Consider the following 19,091-nt stretch of genomic DNA (forward strand, 5'->3'; position numbering starts at 1 on the left):
GTCCGGCCTGCAGCATATTTTGCCATGTGGCAGGCCTCTGAGTGGAGATAAAGCCATATCACATGCTGGCTTGTCTGCTATGACATGGACTGTGGAATGCTTCAGTATGCAAACCAGAATGTGAAATGCCTTTGATTTTACTGAGAGGTCCCCTACATGTCTCAAAATGCTGATGTACCATCTCACGTTTTTGTAAGCAATTTCCTTTTCCTGGCATTCTCTGAGATGGGGCCAGATCCTCAGATGGTGTAGCCAGCAAAGATTGATTGAGGTAAGAGGAGCTACACTGATTTACACTGAGGATTTGGCCCATGCTGTTAAGGTACAATTTAAGTACAATGAACATCCAGAGTAGTTTATTTTTGGGGGGGGGACGGACGAGAAGGAGGGGTTATTTTTATAATGTGATGTCATTTTTTAGAAAAATCCATATGTTATGGTTTGTTTGCACCTTCATTTTTATAAAGCTTACAAAATGTCAGGGAGAAATACAATGAACATTGAGCCTGATTCATCTCTCACTTGTACCAGTTTTAACTTGTTGTGTATATATAAGCAAAGTTTTGGTGAACCAGGGTCTTCTCCTTTGCAGAATTCTGGTGACTCTAATTCAAGTGTACCCTGCAGTGGACAAATAGTTTAAAAGTCTAAGTTCTTCAGTCACAATGAGAGGAACCTCAGCAAGACAGTAAAACTGAGAACAATGGAGAGCCCCCTTTCTCAGCCATTTTTGGGAATGATGCATGTGTAGTTTGGAGTGGATCCCATAGAGGATAAAGCATGGAACCTCTATATCAGGGATTCTCACAGTGTGAGCCAGGGATAGCATCTTGTGGACTGTTCTCCCCTTTCCACTGGCTATTATGCTGACTGCAGCACCACATTTCTGAGGCAACTATAACATTTCCTTATACGGAAAAGTAATATCAGGAAAGCGACGTATTTCGAAGCAGCCACAAACAAGGATCCTGACTCTCCCATGTCTTGTGTCCTGTCTGGTCACCTACGCCCATGCAAAGCTAAAGTAAAATCCTCTTCATGGGCCAGCAGTTTGAGAATGAATGTCTATGCCTTTAAAAAAAAAAAGGGGGGGGTGGTATTTTAGATCCAGTGATATTGTACACACCATGTGGTATTAGAGTTGCTATGGTAACTACTCTTTTTCTACTTGAATAGCAAAATCAATAATTGCGTAAAGCCTGCAGTGTGTGTTTAGTGTTGGATTTTAGGCTGCTCTAGAGATGTCTCCCTCCTGTGTATTGGAGAGGAAAAGAAAAGCACGAGGGGAAAGGGTGATGAATTGTGGAGTCTTTTTAAAAAAACAACAAGTAGTCATCATCGTCATCATCATGTTCTCATTACGCCTCTGGGATTTGGGACAGCGATGAAACTCCTCCACTCCTGTCTGTTTCTGGCAGGTCTTTCAATGGTTTCCTCAGCTGTGCCCCAGGTTTTTCAGCTCGGCTTCCTCAGCTCTTCGCCATGTTGTTTTCGGGTGGCCTCGTTTTCCCTTACCTTCAGCTGTCCCTCTTATTCCTACTCTGGTGACGGAATCAGTTTCCATCCAAAGCACATGGCCAATCCATCTCCAATGCCTCCTGGCAATGATGGTGCTCATGTCCTCTTGGCTGCACTGTGTCAATAGATCTTGGTTTGAGATTGTTCTGTGCCAAAAGATATGGAGGATCTGAGGTGTACTTTATTTTCTCTAGTATAGTACCTGTCATCTTCCCCTCCCTTCCCCCTCACCCCAAGATGCCTAAATCTCACATTCAGATTTGAATAGCTGGAGCCTTTATTCTGTCACATTAAGGGCCAGGTCCTGAAAAGTTTCACTCATGTGAAGTAAATCACATCTTCCCAGGAATAGCTCCACTGAAATGTATAATACAACTACTCACATGAATAAGGGTTGTTGGCATTAGTAAGGCATTGCAATTTCTGACTCAGAACTGGGACTTCTCTGTTGTAGAGAGTTGGAGCGAGCACAAGAGGTTTGCATTGTTGAATGTTCGGTACCTGTGTTTATTGGCAGCCACAGCCATCTCTTCACCCTGGATCATCTGAAGGAGGTTATTCAGGAAATGATGAGCCCTATTCTTTGCTGTTATAAATTCCTTGACACCTACTAAGCTCCTTGGACTTGGTTCACCCTTGATTGGGGTAAAAATGTAAGCAGTGTCACCCACTCCTGATGCCATAATAAGATGTTATTCAGGGCATAGCTACACTAGCGAGTTTACAGCAGTGCAGCTGCATTGTAAGCTTTCCAAGGTACCCACTCTAATCCGACGGGAGAAAGCTCTCCCATCAGTTTAACTACTTCAGCCCCCATGAATGGCAGAAGCTATGTCGGCAGGAGAAGCTCTTCATAGAGATATTGTTATGATATGAGTACGGCATAACTAAGATGGGTTTTATGCAAGATAAGGCATGTGAGATCATTGAAAAGGTTATGATTTGCTGAATATGATTATCCTATTTGTATGCATGTATCTAAAGTTAGGAATATTGACTATACCTCTGTACTACAAAAGTGTTTGCACCTGGGGAATGCCCACCAGACAAAATGCAATCAATCTGGCTGGCTACCTGGAAACAAGTCAATAGACCATTAGGGAGAACAATAGGTCTTTGAAGATGCAAATCTCCACTTCCCTGGGATGCTACAAACAGCCGTTGACTCAGGGCTGCTTTGACACTTCAGGGTCATGTGATCATGCCACCTAGTATTGGACTCCATGATAGAATACCAGTATTTTTCCACTGAAAGGGGGAGGAACCACCCTGGAAAACAAAGGATTCCTGCCATATGTAAAACTTATTTAAGGCAGGGGAGTGACAAAATGAGGGGTCGTTCTTCACTGAATCCCTGCCCAGGATGACTACTGGAAACATCTAGGAAACAAAGACTGAGCAGGAGAGAAGAGCTGAGCCCAGACTGGGAAGGTGTCTGGCCTGTGAAAGAAATACCTGGAGTCTTAAACTGCAGACAAGAGCAGCTTGCCTTCAAGAACCTCTGCAACATTTAGGGTGAGAAATTACTACTTGTAACCGGTTTCTTTAGTGTATTAAGCTTGGCTTGCGTGTTTGTTTCATTTGCTCGGTAATGTGCTTTGATCGGTTTTGCTATCCCTTACATTCACTTAAAATCTATCTTTTGTAGTTAATAAACTTGTTTTTGTTTTCTTTAAAACCAGTTTGTGGAATTCATAAAGGGGGGGCCGGCAAAAAGCTGTGCATATCTTCCTCCACGTTGAGGGAGGGAGTGCGTTCAATGAGCTTATGTTGTACAGTTTTACACTCCAGAGGGGGCAAGTCCTTAGCTGAAGCCTTCCCATGCAGTGGTTATTTCAGTGTCTGTGTCTTTCTGCAGCTGGATGTGTCTCTACCTGTGTGTGCTGGAGGAGTCTTGAGGGCCTGGCTCAGCAGGCCACTGTAAGGGAGCCCAGACTGGTGGAGTAGGTGGGCGCAGTGGTACAACCCATCACACTGGCACTTATGTCAGTGTCACTTATGTTGCTCAGGGGGGTGAGTTATTCACCCCCCTGAGCAACATAAATTATGCTGACAAAAGCTGTAGTGTAGACATAGACTCAGAGTAGATCATGTAAATTTTCCTCTCATTCCTTTCCTTTTTACATGCTTTAGCAACAATGTTAACATTTTAAGTAATTTTCATTGGGCATCTGACTTAATGCTACATTGAGATGGCCAGGAGCAATCACACAGTTTAGAGCTGTTGTTTCAGGTGGTCTGCAAACCCAGGCATTGCGTCAGTTGGATTCCTGGTTATAGGTTAGTTTTTGCTGTGTTTTTTTCCTTGTATCTTTCCATTTGGAGCTTTTTTGAGCAGATACTTATCTGAAAGAGCTCTGCTGTATTTCTGTATATATTTTGTTTGGTGTAGTGCACATGTAATCTTAACATATCTGTTCCTTCAACACTTCCTTCTGCAAGTGGCTCTCATTGTACTTTAGCACATTCTGTACCAGGCACATTGAAACTGAATATCTGTTTTAATTAAGTAGTCTTGAATTTAATGTGGTAGAACAGAAATGACGTGGCTTGATTTATTTTTAAACATTTGCATTTGCATGTTTAGTAAATTGATGTATTCAGCAAGCTAGTTTAATGACTACAGGGGATGGCTCATGAATGTTCCTTCCATTGGCTAGTTTCTATAATGCTAATCTTTTCACATCTGAAAATTCAAGGGATGATCTTCATCTTGGCAGGTGACAAAATACAGGACTAGCCTGCAAAAAAACCCAAGAAAAATCCTAGGAGGGAACCGTGTTTTTTCATAGAATCATAGAATATCAGGGTTGGAAGGGACCTCAGGAGGTCATCTAGTCCAACCCCCTGCTCAAAGCAGGACCAATCCCCAATTAAATCATCCCAGCCAGGGCTTTGTCAAGCCTGACCTTAAAAACTTCTAAGGAAGGAGATTCTACCACCTCCCTAGGTAACGCATTCCAGTGTTTCACCACCCTCCTAGTGAAAAAGTTTTTCCTAATATCCAACCTAAACCTCCCCCACTGCAACTTGAGACCATTACTCCTTGTCCTGTCATCTTCTACCACTGAGAATAGTCTAGAACCATCCTCTTTGGAACCACCTCTCAGGTAGTTGAAAGCAGCTATCAAATCCCCCCTCATTCTTCTCTTCTGCAGACTAAACAATCCCAGTTCCCTCAGCCTCTCCTCATAAGTCATGTGTTCCAGACCCCTAATCATTTTTGTTGCCTTCGCTGGACTCTCTCCAATTTATCCACATCCTTCTTGTAGTGTGGGGCCCAAAACTGGACACAGTACTCCAGATGAGGCCTCACCAATGTCGAATAGAGGGGAACGATCACGTCCCTCGATCTGCTCGCTATGCCCCTACTTATACATCCCAAAATGCCATTGGCCTTCTTGGCAACAAGGGCACACTGTTGACTCATATCCAGCTTCTCGTCCACTGTAACCCCTAGGTCCTTTTCCGCAGAACTGCTGCCTAGCCATTCGGTCCCTAGTCTGTAGCTGTGCATTGGGTTCTTCCGTCCTAAGTGCAGGACCCTGCACTTATCCTTATTGAACCTCATCAGGTTTCTTTTGGCCCAAGTTTTCAATTTTTTAGACTATGGAATTACACGCAGGGATTATCTTGTGACAATTATATTTTAGGAAGCCTAAACAGTGTGTTTCATGTAGGGGGGCTCAAAACACTTTGCAAAGGGATGTGGTTATTTATTGATTGATTTTTATACATGGGGAAACTTGAGGCATTATTAGTTTGAACTTGGACCGAATGGACAAATCTGCCTCCTAGCTGTGCAGCCCTAATTTATACTGCTGGAGGGTCAGATGTAGACATCAGAAGCGTGTAAAGTAAAGTGGCAGGAACTCCTTTATTATATGTTCTTCTGTTGGTTGTTTTTGTGAGATACTGACCTTCCCACCCTTACTATCTAAGCACTTGATTTGCCCACCCACTGAATGCCTCACTGGTGCAAGCTGCATCCATGTACAACCTGCATACCTCCTTTTCTGGTCAATCTATTACTGACACCCAATTCCTACTACACTCTCTTTCAGTCCTGTGTGAATTAAGTTATATGAATGAATTATAAATGTGTGTAATGGCCATGACCATTTTACCTCATCAGTGAATTTAATTTGTTGTGTGGTGTTCTATTTATTTTGTCTATACAAAGGTAGGGCCTGCTTCTGTTGAAATCAGTGGGAGTTTGTCCATTGTTAACCTCCATGAGAACAGGAGTACGCCCATGATGAAAATCAAGAAAATGTAGATACTGAAACTGGCCTGCACTGAAAATATAGTAAAATAATATTTAGTGTGATATCAAAACACACTGATCTCCATTTATTCTAAAGTACTGGGGGAAATTCACTATCCAGCAAAGCTCTTAAGCAGGTGCTTAACCTTACGCAATGGGACTATTCACTTGCTTAAATACTTTATTGGATTGGGCCCTGGTGTTCAAATAATCTTAGTAAAAGGAGAATCAGGACTTATTATTTGAACACTGATGTAAATCCATAGGGACCAGGACTTCAGATGGCCTAAATAAGCAAAGTTCTTTTGAAGTCCAAAAACTATGCTGATTTTACATCATGAAGACCTGGATTGTTAAGGACATAACCTCTGTCTTATGCTGGTATAAGTGAGAGGACAATCGAGACCTTTCATTTGACAGAAACCTTAGGACTTGACTATTTCAGGCTGTTGAATAGAAACAGAGCCCTTTTGACAGCAGTCCTATTGGATTTATTCCGGTACATACCTCTGAAGCCATTTGCTGCAGACATTTGAGTATTTTCCTAATTAAGTGTCCAGTCCTGGTCCTACTGAACTAAATTCCTATTGACTTAAATGAGATCCAGCTTAGACCCAAACCTTTTAAGCAGTGAGACATTGACTGAATGGAGGTCTTCCTATACTCTCTTTGAAAAGAAACATAAACCTTGCTTTTGGCCGCATATTTCTAAGACAAATTCTTCTTGAGTTTCCTTAATGATATTTCCTGTTGGTCTAACTGCTCTTTCTATGTGCTACCATTTGACACAACTCTTTTCGTCCTTTTGTGATATATTTGGCTTCCAAAGACAAATTTTGATCTCATTAAATTTCCAAATGCCCACCAGTCCCACTCATGAACATCAGCTGTGTGAGACCATTATGTACCTTTCATATCTTCAGTGAACTGAGCACAAAAAATAAACACATTATAATATTTGCAGTACATAGGGTACAAAGGTAGTGATGGATGGTAACCATCTTATTAATGTCACAAAACTATGGCCCAGATTGTGCCCCCGAGCTCTGTAGATGGAGGGAACTTACTAAGCACAGATCTCATCCCTTCTGTACAAATGGAGGACTGGCACGTTCCCATCCTTCTTGGCTCCTACAGAGGCTTTTCTATTTTCTCTCTTGCTGTGGGAAGGTGCGGGGGTGGGGGCCCCTCTGGGTGTATATTGTCTTCCCCTCTATCTTTGCAGAGAATCCCCAGGAAAGATAATTCAGCCTGGGACTTTATCCTTTCACCCAGGGAGGCCCAAAGACAACCTGGCCAGGGAGAGTCCCTATTACTTCAGCCCCTCTCTGTGCTGGCATGTGGGCTTGGTATGGAGACCCTGAGCTAAGGTGCACAGAGAAGGAGGCATATGTATCTATATCTAAATAGGATTAAGATTCTGGGATCAGATTCCTCAGAGTATTCACTCCAGTGATTCATAGGCCAGAAGGAACCATTATGATCATGATGTTGGACCTCCTGTGTAACACAGGCTGTGATTGACAGCAGGCATATAGAAAATGACAAAGCTAAGAACCTGATTGTGCCTTGGAAACCCACAGATGGAGGGGAGCTCTGTATGCAGATCTCCTCTTCTGCGTGGAAGGGGCACATAGCCACCTCAGCAGCAGTGTTCCTTCCTCCCCTACTCCCCCTCACCCCCTCCTTCCTTCCTCCCCTACACCCCCCTCACACCTACTGAGGCCTTTAAGGTGATCTGCATGAGAGAGGGACAGAACATGGATGCGCAGGGCAGGGTTGAGGGGATAAACATTCCCCCCTTATCCTTTTGCAAGTCAATGGGAGTGGATGCTTACCTTTCCTTTGTGCCTTTGATAATGTCTTCCAGTGTAACTGAATTTCCAGGCTTTGAGGTGTTGTGTTTTAACTACACTGTTCTATTAAGGGCATCTTTCTGTCCACGGGTCATTGATACATACAAACTTAGCTCTGGCTTTCCAAAGGATTCCCTCAGGGAATCCTCTGGCGTGTTAGCATCAGCTCTTGTTGTAGCAGGGTTTGCTGTTAGTCCCTCAGCAGGAGTGCTTTGGAGAATGTATCTGTCATCAAATTGCTGTTACAGAAGCTGACAAGTTTACGGGGAAACAAACAAATCCTCTGACACAAAAGGCATAAAGCTGACATGAAGCAAGCCTGGGAGTAATTGAGGTTTTGATAGATGAAGCCTGTTACTCCTGTCATTCACTTCAGAACTTGCCGGAAATAATAGAACTTCCTATTATTGAGCTCATTTACTCTGTAGTTGATTAATATTGCCCTGCCTGTCTCTGAACTTCTTCTGCAATCACCCTTAGATTTCATCTACCCAAAGAGCTACACTCTTTCAACTTCCTTGTGAACAAACTTCAGAATTATTCAAGTAAGTATGAATAAGGAATAACTCTGTTTTCATCTCCATTATTCAGTTACTTCCCCACAGGTCGCCTATGCATGCTGTGCTGTCGTCTTGAACCCCAAACACAAAATGATCTTTCAACTCCTCGGACAGAGAGTCACTCAAACTTCCAGCATGGTGCTGAAACATTTAGAAGGGACTTGCATGTATGCCAGCATACAGAGTTACTTTCTTGGCTAGTCTATTCTGCATGGAGTAAAGCTCTGGTAACAGAAGGGTGAGAAGTGGTCAGGTGATGTATTCATCAGGGAAATCCACATTTTGAATAATATATTTTATTATAAACCAGAAATGTTTTACAGTGTAGCATTAGTTGGGGATACTCAACACTCCACAGGCCTTCCAGATATGCAATAGGAACAGGGGATTGGATAGATTATAGAAAACATCAGTATGGAGACATGAACAATGAACATATAGACAGGTCTGTATGTTTGATCCATTGGAGCTCAGTCCTGTGGAGTGTTCAAGGTACTTAAGGATCAATGCATTCATATATGTATGGTTTAGTCATCACCTACTTAAGAATGCCCTGAATAGGCAGAGAGGCCCTCACACCTGACTAACCATTCTATGCATGACGCAAAGCAAGCCCTAGTCAAAGATGACAGAAACCTCTGTGGAGATATAGCCTGCTTTCAAATATATATATTTGCCCATGAAAATATTGTATTGTTGATTAGCACAGTTTAAGGATGACAGTTTTCCCACCGTAAGCGTTAAATTTCTCTGCACACGAAGTGCAACAGTGAGAAGGAGATTATGGAACACAACGAGAAGGAATAAAAGTACAGTTCCTGTAAAACAGAGCACAGTCTGTTTCTCTTTTAACAGGCAGCAGAATCTCTAAGATTCAAAATGGTGGCTCTTCCTGTGTAACACAATAGCTGCGTGTGTTATGTCATTTCCCTCTGTGGCTAATCCACAGAAATAAGTGACCTGCTACTTCTCCTAGCAGACAGTCTTAGTCCTTTACCAAGGGTTACCACATTTGAAATGCAAAAAAGGCACCCCCCCAGCACAAGGCAAGCCTGCTGCAACCCCAACCATAAGACAACTCCACAACTCCCCCCCTTCATCAGCCACTTATAGTATCTACAGAGATAATACATATAGATAAGATTGATAACCTCATTGATAACAAATGGGCATTTGTTTTATCAGCACATTTTGCCAGCCCGTCTTTGTAGTCTATTTCATTTAGCCAGTTGTCATTGAATGTGCAGTTTCTGATGTGAGCTTTTTTCCGGGGGTGTGAATATCAGGGTTGGAAGCGACCTCAGGAGGTCTTCTAGTCCAAACCCCTGCTCAAAGCAGGACCTAATTCCCAACTAAATCATCCCAGCCAGGGCTTTGCCAAGCCTGACCTTAAAAACCTCTAAGGACGGAGATTCCACCACCTCCCTAGGTAAGATGTAGCAGGATCACTTGCACCATCACCCTGATCTTCCATTATTTAATATGCTTTGCATGTCTCCTCCCTCTTGCATGGCTCAAACTCCCTCTCTCATGCATGCATGGTGCATTTGTTTGTTGGTAGGAAGACACCAGCTGTATTTTCAACAGTTTTGATCTGTTATCACTTAAACTGTGGAAGTGGAAACACTGCAGCAATTTTAGCTGAGCACAGAAACTTTTAATATTAGATATCCTAGTGTACATGATGATGCAAATCTTTAGACCCAGGTAAAAATAAAACAAACCCCAGCAGATTAAATTATTTTTCTGGCAATTGGCAAATACGTAAAAAAACCCAGCCTGGCCGGTTAAATATCAGCCAAGTGGCAACCCTACCTTTAGTTCAAGTGATGGAGCAATCGATAACTGTGAACTTAGAGATCCTGGGTTCAGTCTCCACTTATGACCCAATGAGGGTGTCATTACATCTGCTCACATTGATTTGAAGACACAGTACTCACAGAGCAAAGGCATTATAGTTTCATAGTTATGTGCAGTGCAGCAGGTGTGCATGATGTTCTTTTCAGGCATTCTAATTCAGTTGGAGGAGAGTTCTGCTTTCATGACCTGGCAGTTTTGTTTTTGTCAGCTGAAATTATTATACACAGTGACAGATCTCAGTTGTCATCCATATTCAGCAAAGCATCTATCAGGCAAGAACAGGAAATTAAGCCCATTCAAATGATGTAATTAACCATATATCAGAATTTAGGAGTACGCAAAATGTGACTCTTTTTTCACAAGGCTTCTGGAGGTCAGGTGAAATAGCACTGTTAGTTAATTAACTTGAGGCTATTAGACTTGGGGCAGCCATATATACCCACATCTAACATAATGTTATCTGAACATTCCCCAGGGTAAATAATTGAATGTGAAACTCTGGTGCAATTGGCAGATTTACTTATATTTATTTAATTGACATTTCTATGCAGTTATGCACATTGTGACCGAATCCCTCATCCTTTATATGTTACTTGTCATCTTAGATTCTAAACTTTTTGGGACAAGGACTATGGAGATTTTCAACTCTGACTAGGAGATTTAGAGACACAGGGTTGGAATTTCAAAAGTGGCTCTGAATTAGAAGCACAAGTCTCATTGAAAGACCATTCCCATGAATTTTAGTGGCTGTTATGTGTCTAAATCCCCTAGTGAGCTCTGAAAATCTGTCTGTTTTCCAATGCATACGGACCTTGTGGGTGCTACTGAGATGCAAATTAATAATAAGGCTAATTCATTTGAGGGGCAGCCTCCAAAAGCACAAAGGACTGCAAGGTATTCATTGACATTGACTGGAAGGTGGGCGCGTAACTCCTTATTATGCCTTTGAAAATCTCCCTCTTGCTGAATTCCAAAGGCATAATATGGGCTCTTCCAAAGTGATTTTAGGAGTCAAGAATATAAATTCTCTTGGCTTTACCAGGAATGATTTAGCAGTATCTTGAGAAGAGATAGGGAGAATCCCATCTCCTTTTCAACTCTCACTTCAGTTTGAACATTGTCCAGTGGACATCTGGGTTACTTCTGAACTGCAGCATATTCCTTGTGGTGGTAGTTGTATTTAAGGGAAGTGTCCTATGCAGTACACACAAATAAAGCCACTTCTTTCTAAAAGAGAACTCAGGTTAAAATCAGCTCCAGTTCTCTTCCAGAAAACAGATGCCTGTTGCCTTAAGAACTGCAGACTATTTTGGGGAAGTCAGCCCGAAAGCTCTGAGCCTTCAATATTGCCATCTCTGTTGATAAATAACATTCCACACACAGTGCAACAGACTAGAAGCCACCTCTCCCTGGACTAAAGTGTCACAACATTTTATGCAATGGGCTTGGCATGCTGTCACTGCAAAGAGTGAGTGAGGGGCACTCGCTGTTTGAAGAGTTTATATCAAAGGAGAAATACAATGGGAAGAAGAGAGTGGAAAATCTGAAGAGCAAGATTTAAAAGCCTTTCTGGGACCCTTGTGAAAGCTACCAGCTGCCTCTCCCTTTGAGAGGATGTCTAACTTTAGGGCACTGGAAAATTTTAAGTTTAACATTTCTTTTAAACAGAGTTTCAGACAAAGTCAGCTGCCATTATTTCTGTACTTGGATATTTTTTGGAACTACTCCACGTCAGAAAACTTTTCTAATTACTTTCATTCTAATTTTTTTTATTACAGATATTGTATCTGTATTTGATGCTGTGAAATCAATCACTCACATCTAGAGATCAGCCTGACTCTCAACATTCTAATGCAGATTTGGCTAGTATTTCAACACTCCCCCTCTCAAAAAATCAGATATTTTGGAATTCTAATTTGTGTTTGTCTCCACTAATAGTACTGTCTGCTTTCAATAACATCACCATATTAGATGCTAAATAGCCCATGCTTGCTTTAAGCAGGAGCAACATTTATTTCCGCAGGTAAGGTTAGATTTTGCTGTCAGTTCAATCATGGAAGGATCATCCAAATGTCTGAAGGTGTCTGTCATGTACTACTTGTGCACAGGAGGTTGCAGGGCTCCTGCTAGCAGGTCAGGCTTCTATATCCGCTATAGACTGATATAGAGCTTACTTCTCACAGAGAGACCACACCAGATGTGTTCACTATAAGATCCTTTAATGCTCTGCCAGGTGTAGCAAAGGTTAGCTTAAATAAGGTCTCAGAAAAGCAAGAAATGGATCTTACTGCTGTAGGATTTTCTTGACTGTCTGTACAACTCTTTCAGCCTCTCCATTTGCTTGTGGGTAATGTGTGCTGCTGGTAAGATACTCAAAATCATATTTTATTTGGAATGATTTAGATTCTACTGTTGTGAATCATGGTCTCTTATCCGTCAGAAGTTGTTCTGAAATACCAAAATGAGCAAAAGTGCATATCAGTTTCTCAGTGACACTGTGACATGTTATGTCTTTCAGGTACATTATTTCTATATATCTGGACAAACAGTCCACTATGACCAGGTAATAATGTTGTTTGAAGTCACATAAATCTGCAGCTAGTCTGTTTCAAGGCTAGAAGGGTTGTTGTTGGTAAAGGTTCTTTGTGATGTCTTGCTCTGTTTAGTTCTGCAGTGTTCTCATGCAGATATTTTATAGTTTGTCCTTGCTGATGCCCAGCCACCACACCGCTTGGCTCTTTTTCAGCATTTAGTTAATCCTTGAGGTCTTTTGGGAATGAGATTTAGGATTTCTCCTCTCATGTTGTTTAGGATTACTATGCAATTGCCTTTAATCATTAGTCCGGTGGCCTCACTTAATTGTCTACATATTGCAAAGTACTCTCTTGTCACTTCCTTAGTGTCTTTTAGATACTTGGGCCAGCCATATCTAATGTAACTTAGAAATTCTTGAAGTTGCATGCCTGTTGAAGTTGTGTTTTGTAGCCAGTGTAGTCTTTTTTTTTTTTCCCCTGACACCGATCTGTATGTGTCCGCAGCATCCACTTACAACTTTATGTCGTCTTCAAGCTCACAGGTAGCTGAGTGTGATTCTGGGCTCAGTGACAGAGTGTCTGCTACTACCAGATTTTTCCCAGGAACATATTTAGCAATTGCATTAGCCTTATCAATAGACGTTGACATCGCAGTGGGAGTGCTTGATCCAGGTACTTTCTGTTGATGAGGGTTATAAGCGATTTATTATCAGTGTAAATGAATCCGATCCTCACAGATACCTGTACAAGTTCTCGCGTGCTGATAGGCTTGCCAAGCACTCCTTTTCAATCTGTGTATCTATTTTTTATGCTTCTGTCTGTGGGTGAGAGCAAAATGCAATTGATTTTCATTCAGAGCCATGTTATTGTAACAATACACCATCTAGGTCATAGCTCAGTGGTTTCCAAACTTTTTGTCGTCGTGTCCCCATTTTAAAGAATTATTTTCTCCCAGGATCCTAAACAACATGGAGGAAACCATTGGTGTCCTCTTCACAGCATGACCTCCTATGTATGGTATGTGTGAGGTCACGCTGTGCAGAGGACACCATTTTGTTGAGCAAAATGTTGTCCTCCATCATGGCTTTGCATGCACCATATATGCAAGATCATGCTGTGCAGAGCAAAACGAAATCCTCTGCAAACTAGGGCTTGCCATGACCGAATCTGCTGATGGAATGACCAGCTTGGGGTTGAGACCCACTACTGTTGTAGCTGCTTACATCTGCACTGACCATGGTGGGCTTGTTTACATCACAGTACTTGGGAATTGGAGCAGTTGAAATAATTCCTTTTACCTTTTTAGAAAGCAATTTCTTGAGTTAGCTCCCATAACCAAGCTGTGTTGCCCTTCAACAGTGTATTCAGGGGGTTTATCATTGTAGAAAAATCTCGTAGGTATCAACCAAAGTAATTTACCATCCCCACTGTGTGTGTCTGTTCTGGTACATTAGTTGGTGCATTCAGTTCTCTAATTGCTTTTACTTTCTAAAGCTAGGACTGATTCCATCTTTCTTTGTCTGTCCCAAAAACTCAATTTAGGGTAGGGAGAACATGCTCTTTTCTTTGTTGAGCTTCAGTCCAGACTGACTGATTAGGCTTAGAACTTCCTTGACAGTTTTGTTGGGTTCTTCCATTAAAGACCCATAGATCAAAATATCATCCATGAAAATTACAACTCCATTTGTATTTGTTAACACTTCTGCCATCTTTCTTTGGAAAATGTCAGCTGCACCAGTAATCCCAAAAGATAATCTTTGAAAGCAAAGTCTCCCAAAGAGTGCAATTTAAATGTAGTCCGTTTAGCAATTTCTTTGGCAAAAGGAATTTGACAATCTGTTGGAGGCAGTCAGCTTGGAGAACACTGCGGTTCCTTTCGCTTAGGTGAGAAGGTCATCCAGTGTTGGGAGCAGATATTTTTCTCTCACAATTGCGTAATTAAGTCTTTTAAGATCCACAGATTCATATTTTCCCATTTGTCTTTGGATATGGTAGCACTGGGGCACACCATTGTGTTAGTTCAGAGATTCTTCTCATTCTCTGTAACTCAGTTTCCACTTTATAAAGTAATGGGATAGGAATCCTGCGAAGCGTATGTACACTTTATGGTTCGCCACTGTCTCTTAAGGTTATTTGTACTGGATCTCCTTTCAAAAGACCAATATCGCCAAATATTCCCTTGAGTTCTTCCACCTTTCTCCTTAGGCCCATCATGACTGTCACGCTGCAGCTGAGAAAGCTGTTGGTCTGTGGTCCTTCGGCCACGTACACTCTGAATGCGTAGTCTTTGTCTTTGTAAGCTGTTTCTGTGGTGAAATGGCCTGTGCAGTTCAGAATGCCTCCTGGGCTCAGCAGAGCTGTGTCAGGTAACTTCAGCTCTGGGAGTGGTTGAAGGTGACTGCAAAGTCTACTCCTGAATCAATTTGAATTGCCATGAATATTCACAAAAAGAAAAGGAGTACTTGTGGCACCTTAGAGACTAACCAATTTATTTGAGCATAAGCTTTCGTGAGCTACAGCATGAATATTCAGTTTCACTCTCCAAACAGATTCTGTGTCATAATGAGTGATAGATCCTAGAGTTCACTCTCCTTGCATCAGGGATTTAATGATAATGACTATTAGGACTCATATGTCTGTTTACAGCTTTTAAGCTAGTTTCAGGTTTTTCAAGTTTCTCCTGCCTTTTAACTAGTTCAGACTGTTTTGCTATCATAAGAATATAAGAATGGCCATACTAGGTCAGACCAATGATCCACCTAGTCCAATATCCTGTTTTCCAACAATGACCAATGACAGGTGCTTCAGAGGGAATGATCAGACCTGGGTAATTATCAATTGATCGATCCACTGTTGTCCACTCCCAGCTTCTGGCAGTCATAGGCTAGGGACACCAAGAGCATGTGGTTGCATCCCTGACCATCTTGGCTAATAGCCATTGATGGACCTATCCTCAAGGAGCCAATCTAATTTTTTTTTGAACCCAGTTATACTTTTGGCCTTCACAACATCCCCTGGCAACAAGTTCCACAGGTTGACTGTATGTTGTGTGAAGAAGTATTTTCTTATGTTTGTTTTTAAACTTGCTGCCTATTAATTTCATTGAGTGACCCGGAGTTTTCTGTTATGTGAAGGAGTAAATAGCACTTCTTTATTCATTTTCTCCACACTGTTCATGATTTTATAGACCTCTATCATATTATCTTTTAGTCATCTCTTTTTCAAGCTGAAAAGTCCCAGTCTTTTTTAATCTCTTCTCATACGGAAGCTGTTCTATACCCTTAATCATTTTTGTTGCCCTTCTCTGTATCTTGTCCAATTCCAATATATCTTTTTTGAGACAGGGCAACCAGAACTGCATGCAGTATTCAAGGTGTAGGCGTACTGTGGATTTATATGATGGCATTATGATATTTACTGTCTTATTATCGATCCCTTTCCTAATGGTTCCTAACGTTATTAGCTTTTTTGACTGCCGCTGCACATTGAGTGGATGTTTTCAGAGAACTGTCCACAATGACTCCAGAATCTCAGTGGTAACAGCTAAATTAGACCCCATCATTTTGTATGTTTAGTTGGGATTACGTTTTTCAATATGCATAACTTTGCATTTATCAACATTGAATTTCATCTGCCATTTCATTGTCCAGTCACCCAGTTTTCTGAGATCCCTTTGTAACTCCTTGCAGTCTGCTTTGGATTTAAGCATCTTGTGTAATTTTGTGTCATCTGCAGATTTTGCCACCTCACTGTTTACCCCTTTTTCCAGATCATTTATGAATATGTTAAAGAGGACTGGTCGCAGTACAGATCTCTGGGAGACACCACTATTTACCTCTCTCCCCTGGGAAAACTGACCATTTATTTCTAATCGGTTTCTTTTCTTTTACCAGTTTCTGATTCATGAGAAGACCTTCCCCCTTATCCCATGACTGTTTACTTTGCTTAAGTGCCTTTGATGAGGGACCTTGTGAGAGGCTGTCTGAAAATCCAAATACACTATATGCACTGGATCATCCTTGTCCACATGTTTGTTTGACTCCCTCAAAGAATTCTCATAGATTGGTGAGGCATGATTTGCCCTTGCAAAATCCGTGTTGACTCTTTCCCAACAAAGTGTTCATCTATGTATCTAAATTCTGTTCTTTACTATAGTTTTCAGCCAATTTGCTGGTCTTGAAGTTAGGCTTACTGGCCTGTAATTGCCAGGATCACCTCTGGAGCCTTTTAAAAAAGGTGGTCACATTAGCTATCCTCCAGCCATCTGGTACAGAAGCTGACTTAAGTGATAGGTTACATACCACAGTTAGTAGTTCTGCAATATCATATTTTAATTCCTTCAGAACTCTTGGGTGAATACTGTCTGGTCCGGGTGATTTATTACTGTGTAATTTATTAATTTGTTCAAAAACCACCTCTAATGACACCTTAATCTGGGACAGTTCCTCAGATTTGTCACCTAAAAAGAATGGCTCAGGTGTGGGAATCTCCCTCACCTCCTCTGCAGTGAAGACCAATGCAAAGAATTCATTTAGCTCCTCTGCAACGGCCTTATCTCCCTTGAGTGCTCCTTTAGCATCTCAATTGTCCAGTGACCCCACTCGTTGTTTGGCAGGTTTCCTGCTTCTGATGTACTTACAATTTTTTTTCCTGTTCATTTTTGAGTCTTTTGCGAGTTGCTCTTCAAATTTTTTTTTTTTTTTGGCCTGCCAACCCAACATTTGACTTGCCAGAGTTTATGCTTCTTTCTGTTCTCCTCAGTAGGACGTGACTTCCAATTTTGCTTTTCTTTAACTCTGTTTAGCCATGGTGACACTTTTTTAGTTCTCGTACTATGTTCTCTATTTTGTGTATACATTTAATTTGAGCCTTTATTATGGTGTTTTTATAAAGTTTCCATGCAGCTTTCAGGCATTTCACTTTTGTGACTGTACCTTTTAATTTCCATTTAATGAGCTTCCTCATTTTTGTGTAGTTCCCCTTTCTGAAGTTAAATGCTACTGTGGTGGGCTTCTTTGGTATTCCCCCTCCTACAAGGATGTTAAATTTACTTATATTACTGATGCTATTATTGAGCGGTACAGCTATATTCACCTTCTGGACCAGGTCCTGTGCTCCACTTAGGACTAAATCAAGAATTGCCTCTCCCCTTATAAAGAAAAGGAGTACTTGTGGCACCTTAGAGACTAACAGATTTATTTGAGCATAAGCTTTCGTGAGTGAGCTGTAGCTCACGAAAGCTTATGCTCAAATAAATTTGTTAGTCTCTAAGGTGCCACAAGTACTCCCTTTCTTTTTGCGGATACAGACTAACATGGCTGCTAGTCTGAAACCTCTCCCGTTATGGGTTCCAGGACTATCTGCTCCAAGAAGCAGTCATTAATGGTGTCAAGAAACTTTATCTCTGCATCCTGTCACCATCACCATCCTGGTCAAGTAGTCAGTAGTATATGCCTACTGCTATATGCTTATTAGTCAAGCATGGAATTTCTATCCATAGAGATTCTATGGTACTGTTTGATTCATTTAAGATTTTTAGTTCATTTGACTCTATGCTTTCTTTCAGATATAGTGCCACTCCCACACCAGCATGACCTACTCTGTCATTCCTATATATTTTGTACCCTAGTCTTACCATGTGCCATTGATTATCATCATTCCACCAACTTTCTGTGGTGCCTATTATATCAGTACCCTCATTTAATCTCAGGCTCTCAAGTTCATCCATTTTAGCATTCAGACTTCTAGCATTTGTATACAAGCATTTATAAAATTTGTCACTTTGTAGCTGTCTGCCATTATGTGATGTAACTGAATAGTAGGACTTTCTTTTTCATTTGACTGTTTTTCTTCATCTGCTACCTGTACTTTACCAACTTCTATCCTCTCCTCTTTACTAGGACATTGAGAATCCCTATTAATAGATCTTCTCCTATGGGATGTCTCTGTCCAAACCATGTGCTTCTCCATATCTGTCAGCTTTTCCTCAGCCCTTGGGTAGTGGAATGGAAAGTATACTTATAAAATGTGTGGATCACACCAAGCTGCAGGCACTTTGGAAGACAGGATGAGAATTCAAAATGACCTTGGTAAACTGGAGATTTGGTCTGAAATCAACAAGATGAAATCCAATAAAGACAAGTGCAAAGTAGTACACTTAGGAAGGAAAAATCAAATGCACAGCTACAAAATGGGGATACTGGCTAAGTGGTAGTACTGTTGTAAAGGATTTTGGGGTTATAGCAGATCACAAATTGAGAATGAGTCAACAATAGTGATGAAGTTGCAAAAAAGGCTAATATCATTTGGGGGTCTATTAGCAGAAGTGTTGAATGCAAGACACTGGTGATAATTATCCTGGTCTACTCAGCAGTAAGGAAGCCTCAGCTGAAGTACTGTGTCCAGTTCTGGGCACCACACTTTAGGGAAGATGTGGACAAATTGCAGAGAGTCAAAAAGAGAGAAACAAAAATGGGTAACAGGTTTAGAAAACCTG

At 41.3% G+C, this 19,091-nt stretch overlaps 1 long non-coding RNA gene across 1 annotated transcript in view; it reads left to right on the forward strand.

The window, feature by feature from the left end:
- The first annotated feature begins 253 nt into the window (after positions 1-253).
- LOC141981640 (uncharacterized) overlaps positions 254-19,091 on the forward strand; it is a 47,453-nt gene continuing 28,615 nt past the window's right edge. Inside the window, exon 1 of the long non-coding RNA XR_012637870.1 lies at positions 254-271. This is a non-coding gene — a long non-coding RNA (uncharacterized LOC141981640). The remainder of the gene's footprint in view (positions 272-19,091) is intronic.

Source organism: Natator depressus, chromosome 2, assembly GCF_965152275.1.
Source record: "Natator depressus isolate rNatDep1 chromosome 2, rNatDep2.hap1, whole genome shotgun sequence".
Classification (NCBI taxonomy): domain Eukaryota; kingdom Metazoa; phylum Chordata; order Testudines; family Cheloniidae; genus Natator; species Natator depressus.